We start from the raw sequence: 7645 nt of genomic DNA, 5'->3' as shown, positions 1-7645 counted from the left end.
AGGCCAGGTCTATCCTCCAAGGTACATGTGTTAAATACTGACAGAGGTGTCACATAGTTCTCTTAGAAAGATAAAACACTTGCTTTGTACAGATGAATGACAACATGTTTATATAGGAGCGTACAGTATGGGTATAGTCCTGCGGTAATGGGGACGGCATTACAGAATCACTCCGACCAAGATGGATTTTTTAGTTTTCTGTGAAGTTATAGCTAAATGTTTCCTATGTGGTGCTGAGAATATAACAAGCGAGTGGGCACCTCAGTGTACATTCCTCCTATCTGTAAAAAAGGCTTGTTATAGATTTTGCTCACCAATGGTTGGTGAGGAATCCAATCTAAAGATTCCCCAGATTTTGGTATAATTGTATGAGGGTTGTAATAATTCAGCAAATGGGGCAGCATGGTGGGTAAGTGGTTAGACTTTTGCTTGCTGGGTCCCAGGTTAGAATCTCGGCCAGGACAATATCTGCATGGAGTTTGTAGGTTCTCCCTGTGTTTTGGTTGGGTTCATCCCACATTCCAAAAACATGCAGTTAGGTTAATTGGCTTCCCCCCAAAGCTGTCCTTATTCTGTATTAGTGATATATGACTATAGTAGGGACATTAGATTGTGAGCTCTTTTGTGGGTCAGCTAGTGACATGACAATGGGCTTTGTACAGCACTGCGTAATATGTTGGCGCTATATAAATACTGTATAATAATAACTCTTGCATGATTGTTCCCACCATAATAGGCAGCTGAATAGTTCTTAGGTTTACTCGTCCTTTGAACTGATTTCAATCACCGGATTGGTATTGTAAAACAAACGCACCTTTAAGTAAATCACTTCCCTAGTTTGACTGTTATGTACAAAGTCATCAGGAGGAGAGAACAGAAAAATTCCTCAGGGACAGATGAGACGATGTACTAACCTGACCTTTCACTCCAAGCAAAGCTTCAGAGACCCTGGGAGCACATGTTCTCTATAACAGAGAATGAGGATGTCAGCCCGGGGCACGTAACAAGGAAAGTGTCTAAATATAGAGCCATGACCAATATATAACCTTTCTGACCATCCCCTGTGAAAGTCAACTCATTGACACCTGAATTTACAATAAAAATGTTTTATTTTGTAGCTTCCTAGTCTTAGAAAGGGCATAGTGATATGGCTACCTGAACACAAACTATTGGTGGAAAGGTAAATTAAACAGAAATGATCGGTTCCCAGCTGGTATTTACAGGTAAAAGATGACAAGTTTGGAATTCAGAGATAAAAGGAGTACAACAGAATGATATTGATTTATAACGTGTTTATTCCGTGGAAACAAAGTAGCAATTACAATTGAAGTCAGTGTTCTCTCTGGCCCCTTTTAGCTGGGCGCACCACCCGGCACTTTTCATTAACCACCTGAGTTGGGTCACGATACAGGGGCCGCCATCCACCTACAATTTTTTCCCACCTGGCTTAAAAAAACTTCTGGCTTTAGTATATTGTACATATATTATATATTAGTAAGGATGATTGGAAAATATCACTTTGGATGGCAATCCCGAAACCAATGACAGGTCAAACCATCCATAGAATTGATGTCTGATTGGAAGGTTCTATAGAAAGCCATCTTCATAGAATCTCCACAAATTGAAGATGCAGAACAATTCACTTGAGGCCTCGCTGGAACTGATGAGAGGATTTCAGAGACGGTGCTAAATTTTTGTACGTAGTTCAGGCTGTTAAATAATTGTGCTGCCTATAATAAATCATAAAGCTTGTTTCTTGGCGAGAATATAAATTGTGTATTGACTGAGCTTTGCGAGGTGTGAAATGAAATCTGATGGATGCAAAATTAGAGGGGGCCATGACACGTGTTGCAGAAGACAAGCTGGTTCTAGGAATAATGTTTATCATTTCATGTCACTGGGTATCCATACGACTAAAATGTTATAATGTCTGGTAATGGGTAAATGTAACTGTCATTCATACCAACTGACAGGGCCAAAACTCATCCTGTAATTTGTTACCCACTGGCTGAGCTAGTGAGGTTGCAGTAGCTCCAAAGATGTATTGGGCATTAGAAGATGTCTATGGTCAGTCTAGGGCTACGTACACGTCAGGTGATTCTCGTCCGATAATCGCCTCAGAGCCCATGGATCCATCCTGGTGGAATGACGAACGATCATAATAGAAGTGAAAGGGTGCTGCTCCATCGTTCTACCCCCTCCCCTCTCTATAGAGCAGAACAACACTTGTTCATTCTTTTGTCGCTGAAAGATCATTTCCAACGACAATTATTGAACGTGTCTACGCAGCCTAAAACTGGAGATATCTTCTGGGCCTTGAACAAATCACACATATTATTATTACACAGTATTTATATAGCGCTGACATATTACGCATCGCTGCACAAAGTCCATAGTCATGTGACTAGCTGCCCCTCAAATGGGCTCACAATCTAATGTCCCTACCATAGTCATTATTACAGTCTAAGGGCAATTTTGGGGGGAAACCAATTACCTTAACAGCATGTTTTGGAATGTGGGAAGAAACCAGAGAACCTTCAGGGAACCCACACAAACACGGGGAGAACCTGCAAACTCCATGCAGATAGTGTCCTGGCCGAGATTCAAACCTGGGACCCAGCGCTGCAAAGGTGCTAACCACTGAGCCACCATGCTGCCTGTCTATAGTCAGTGTAAGGCTGCAGATATCTTCTGGGCCATAAACAAATTATGTATATTAAAAAATGAATTTGAATATTAAAATAAGATTTTAAAAACAAGAACACACTCTAATAAAATGAATGATTTTGGGCTTGGAAAGTATCCCGATGACCCTTTTTGCTGCAGTGGTTTACATAAGCGTTTGCTGGATATATTTAGTAACTCGCTGATTGCTTTCACTTGTTGCTTTAAAAAGGAAGTTGTTTTTAAGTTCAAGAATCTTATTAACCTGACAGATCTATAGCTTCACAGACAAGCAGATATTGTATCTAAAGAGTCCTTCTTGGGAACAGGTCATGGCGAGTTCCTTAACAAGCCACATTTAATTAAGAGGGAATTCAGGCATGTCATTTAATTGTTTTGTCATGTAGACTGTTGAGTTGGTGTAAATTTAATGGACCGCAGGAGGTAAAATAAACCATCACTACTGTCAGGACTATCAGCAGATGTTTATTTGGCGGAAGCAGTCCATGGATAGGAGGCTCAGAGATAGGCACAATGACCATTTGTTTGCAATTTAAAAAATGTACCTGATTCGGGCCCTTCCACTTTTATTTTCTCCCGCACATTTTACTGGAGTCGGTCCATTTCTCTTGCAGGCATATGGCCTCTTTTGCTGTGCAATGTTCTCGGCAAACTGTAGAACCTGAGTCTGGGCCGAGAGCCAGCAGTCTGAGAGAAGTGGGGGGATCACAACCCTTGCCCTCTCCTCACCAATGCAATTCTTCAGGTTACCACTTATGGAAAAATGAATTGCTTCTATTAAAAACAGGAATTTTCCATTGCAGATCTGAATTTTGCCGATAGCTTATTCTAACCAAGTTTTTTTTTTTTTGTATTATTTACAAACTTGTGACATCGACAAGGAAATAGGAATTTCAAACCGGAAATAATTGTGTTGGTTTGCGGCTTTTTCATCAATAAATGACACTGGATATTTATTGACAAGTAGATTTGAAGGGTTAGGAAACCTTGAAAAATCAGCCGCAGCTCAGCTCCATATTTTTTTGCAGTTCCTGCAGTGGTGGTGTTTGTAGTTTGCTTGTCTGACCTCTGAGAGATTCTGATATGCTGATATATGAGAGAAGGGAAATAGGAAACATAACACTATGGACATTCTAAGTGTTAACTTGTAATAATTAAGCTATAAAACCAAAAATATTTTTTATTGCTTATTTGGAAATGTCAAAAAAGTTACGCAGACATTTTTTTTTTAAACATTTTATTTAAAAAAAACAATAACAAAATGATGCAGTGTAAAGGAATTGTGATAAATACCTTATTGTGTGTTACTTCCCCCACCTCCTAGATTGTAAGCTCTTCAGGTCAGGGTCCTCTCCACCTCCTGTATCACCGTCTGTATTAGTCTGTCATTTGCAACCCCTTTTTGATGTACGGCGCTGCCGAATATGTTGGTGCTATATAAATACTGTGTAATAATAATAATGTACCTGCATCTCTGTTACATCTCCAACTCCAGGCACCTCTGGTGAATAGCGGTGAAGCTTATCTGGGGTTTTGTACCATCTAGGAGTATCTTGTACCCCAACTCTTGGTAGCCACTGTGAATCCATGCCTTGTGCATGAGGAGCAGAATACACTCCCTTTGAGAATTCCTAACACTTCTTTCCGATTTCGGTTCCCAAGAATGGAAAAAGCTAGGCAGCGATTAAGTAAAGTTAAAGAGCGGCAAACTGAGCAGAGGCCAGTCAATTCCTATATAGGCAATGTACATTGTGTTTCTTGTAGTATCATAGTGAACTCCCAGTACAATTTAAGCTTAGGTAGTGAAGCAAAGGGGTGAGTAACAGTATTGTATTTTGTATAGTGTTTGTATTTTGGTCAGCCTTATATAAATACAAAAAATCAGAATATAACAATCCTAACACCTTGTAAAGATGTGGTTAAATTACTTAGGGTTGTTCACTTAGCTATGTGAATTATCACCTTGCAAGATATATTTATCTTGGCTTGAGGAGTATGGTAAAAACCCAATCAATTGCAAGAAAACATTTTTGGTTGCCTCACATGGTTGCATGGCTGATGTCAGCACAGCTTTATCTCATTTGCTAAGTGAACTGCCTAATTCCCTCATTAAACCAACCCCAATGACGCAGGCTTGATGATCGCAATTCAGTCTCTAACTGATTTTTACCTCACCAATAGCTCAGCAAGGAAGCCGATTTCATTGTTAGACATACAGAGAATAATGTGGAGAACCTATGTGAAGTATTTTGGCTCAGAAAAATGTGTCTGGCCTTTAGGTTACCTGTTTAATATTAAATTAAAATGAGCAACAATGGAAAATAACTTGTATGTTATTAATATTATTATTATTATTATTATTAATAATAATAATATTGAACGGATTTAATTAGCGCCACCATTTTACGCAGCGCTGTACATTAAATGGGGGGTGCAAAAGACAGACGGATACAGAGAGTGACACAGGAGGAGAACAGGACCCTGCCCCGAAGAGCTTACAATCTAAGAGGTGGAGGAATTATTACACAATAGGAGGGGAGACAAATGTTGAAAGCTAACAGAAGCTAATCATGTTTGTTGCTCTGTTACCAATCTCTTGTTAACCCACACATGACCCGATTATTTCATCCTGAAAATCGGTTGCATGACCTGGAACAAGGCCAACGTTACATACAACTATATGCCAGTGTAACATAAATTGTGTTTAGCCCATTACAGCAATGCTTTGTAACCCTGGAGTGCAGGTGGCTCAGATTGCTGTCATCTTGGCACCCTTACTGTTTTGGCCATGGTCGGTACATCATACAAACTGCGCCAGGGTTCTCTTTTTCTTGGCCAACTGCGACTGGTAAAGTGCCTGGGAGTGTTAGCTTGACACAATGTGTAACAGTAATTAAGAAATAAAGCCTCCTGCCTGGCTTCACAGTAATCAATGTGCTAAGTAACTTCCATGGTCCAATGCCTCAAAAATCACCATTAGCCTACGCCACTTACGGCCAGAAAATTTCTTATTTTCTGCTTTTCATCGTCTGCGGACGGGGAATCTCCACTGCGCAGTATTTATACATCGCCACTTGCAACAATGACAATAAACTTGTTCCAAGAGTGTTACGAATCAGAAATTTGTCCCATTTTCTCCACCACCTTCTAGTGTGCCTTGGCTGCTTGGTTTGAGGTTTCGGTGGCCAAAAAATATTACCAGGAGGGAAGAACGTAGGGACGGAGGGCTGTGTGTACAGTTATCACAATAAACTACTTTATTGAAGATTCTTCTCAGCTTTCTGTGCAGCTGTTTCAATCTGGGAAAACTATCTTTCCTGCCTTCTTTCAGTGCAAACTCTTCTGGAACATTTCGTATATTTTACTGGCAACACTTCTACATTCAGAGACTATTTGGCACTTGAAAATATGTTCTAACCCCTTCCCACTGAAAATATATTATTACTTACTCTATATGTATATTATACACAAAGTGCCTGATTTAATAAGGTTCTCCGTTGCTGGAGAGAATACACTTTCATCAGTGAAGCTGGGCGATCCAGTTCACTAGAACAAATTTCTTCAAAGTTATTTGCTATTTGCTAGCAAGTGTTTTCAGTCATGGACCAGATCCATTCCAGATTTGCTGGATCACCCAGCTTCACTGATGAAAGTGTATCCTATCCAGCCTTGGAGATCTTGCATAAATCAGGCCCAAATAGTCAGATTGTTTCCCTGCCATGCCAGGCCTATAGCTTAATTTATCTTGGATGTGGAAGGTGCAATGTAAAAGGATGCCCATCTTGCAGGGATAGGCATGCTCACACTGCAGTCGAAAACAGTGCTCACATATAACAGGTAAATAAAGAGCAGAAATTACTGACCTTTGGGAGCTGATCATCCAACCCTGCAGAAGGTAAAGGAATCTTCAATGAAATCATTTGGAGCTCTGAACCCTGTTGAGTTCCATTTTATTGTAAGGATTCTTTCTAAGGCCTGAAGGAGAAGGTGGGAGATGTCAAGAAGTAGTTCAAGAAAGAGTTCATTACCTAAGGATAGTCAGAAACCCCAAAATAAATCATTCTTTATGCAGATATCTCATTACATTCAACTCAAGACACTTTACCCATTTCCCACATACGCCAAATACAATACTGATGCTGAACAAGAAGATCTATTTGATCTCTGCAAACTGTATACGGCAATATAAATGTTAGATTTCAGGGTACAAGATGCAGTCAATTATTGATCAGCAGATGGATTAACCCTTCAGTGACCAGTTTCTTCATTCTTCTCTGCACTTGGTGTATTCAGGGCACCCCCTACGGTTTGGATGTGGCTCATTAGTGTCGACCCCTAACAGCACTGAAAGGGTAAAAACACAACAACTGCAGAGCTCCTGAAAATGATCATTAGCCCCTCGCCCCAGTACCCAGCGCCCCCTCCTTTCCTCCCAGAAGTTTTAATATGCAAGGAGCAGTGTTCACACGTCTGGGTGTATTGATATCACATTGCCCCGTTCAGGGCTGTCACTGGGACATTCAGCGTGTAACGGCCCCCTAAGGTGCAGCCTTTGCTGTCTCTAAAAGATCGGCCACAAAAACTGCTTAGAGTTTCATGCAAGGTGACACAATAAAAGACATCTCACAGCGTCGGACATGCTTCAGAAAAGGCTAAAGATGCCCAGCTCCCCCCAAAGTTCCTGTCACTCATTGCCTTCCCTTGTCTGCTACCATTCATACCCTATGTGAAGCCCGCCATAAAACGTTATGAACAAATGAACAGGCCAGGTACAACACAGCTCCAGTTAAGAATCATGTGCATGTTTTTTTTTCAGCAATAAGCACAGAGCATAGAATATGGAGAAAAACTTTGCAATACTTTGTTAGAAGACCACCATGCCTTCTGGCCCATTACGGAATATTTATATAGTTGGATTACATAGACTATTTCCATATTTTCAAGAGCAACCCCAGGCACC

This window comes from Pyxicephalus adspersus, chromosome 11 (genome assembly GCF_032062135.1).
Source record: "Pyxicephalus adspersus chromosome 11, UCB_Pads_2.0, whole genome shotgun sequence".
In the NCBI taxonomy this organism is placed as follows: domain Eukaryota; kingdom Metazoa; phylum Chordata; class Amphibia; order Anura; family Pyxicephalidae; genus Pyxicephalus; species Pyxicephalus adspersus.
Note: the sequence above shows the minus strand (reverse complement) of the source record.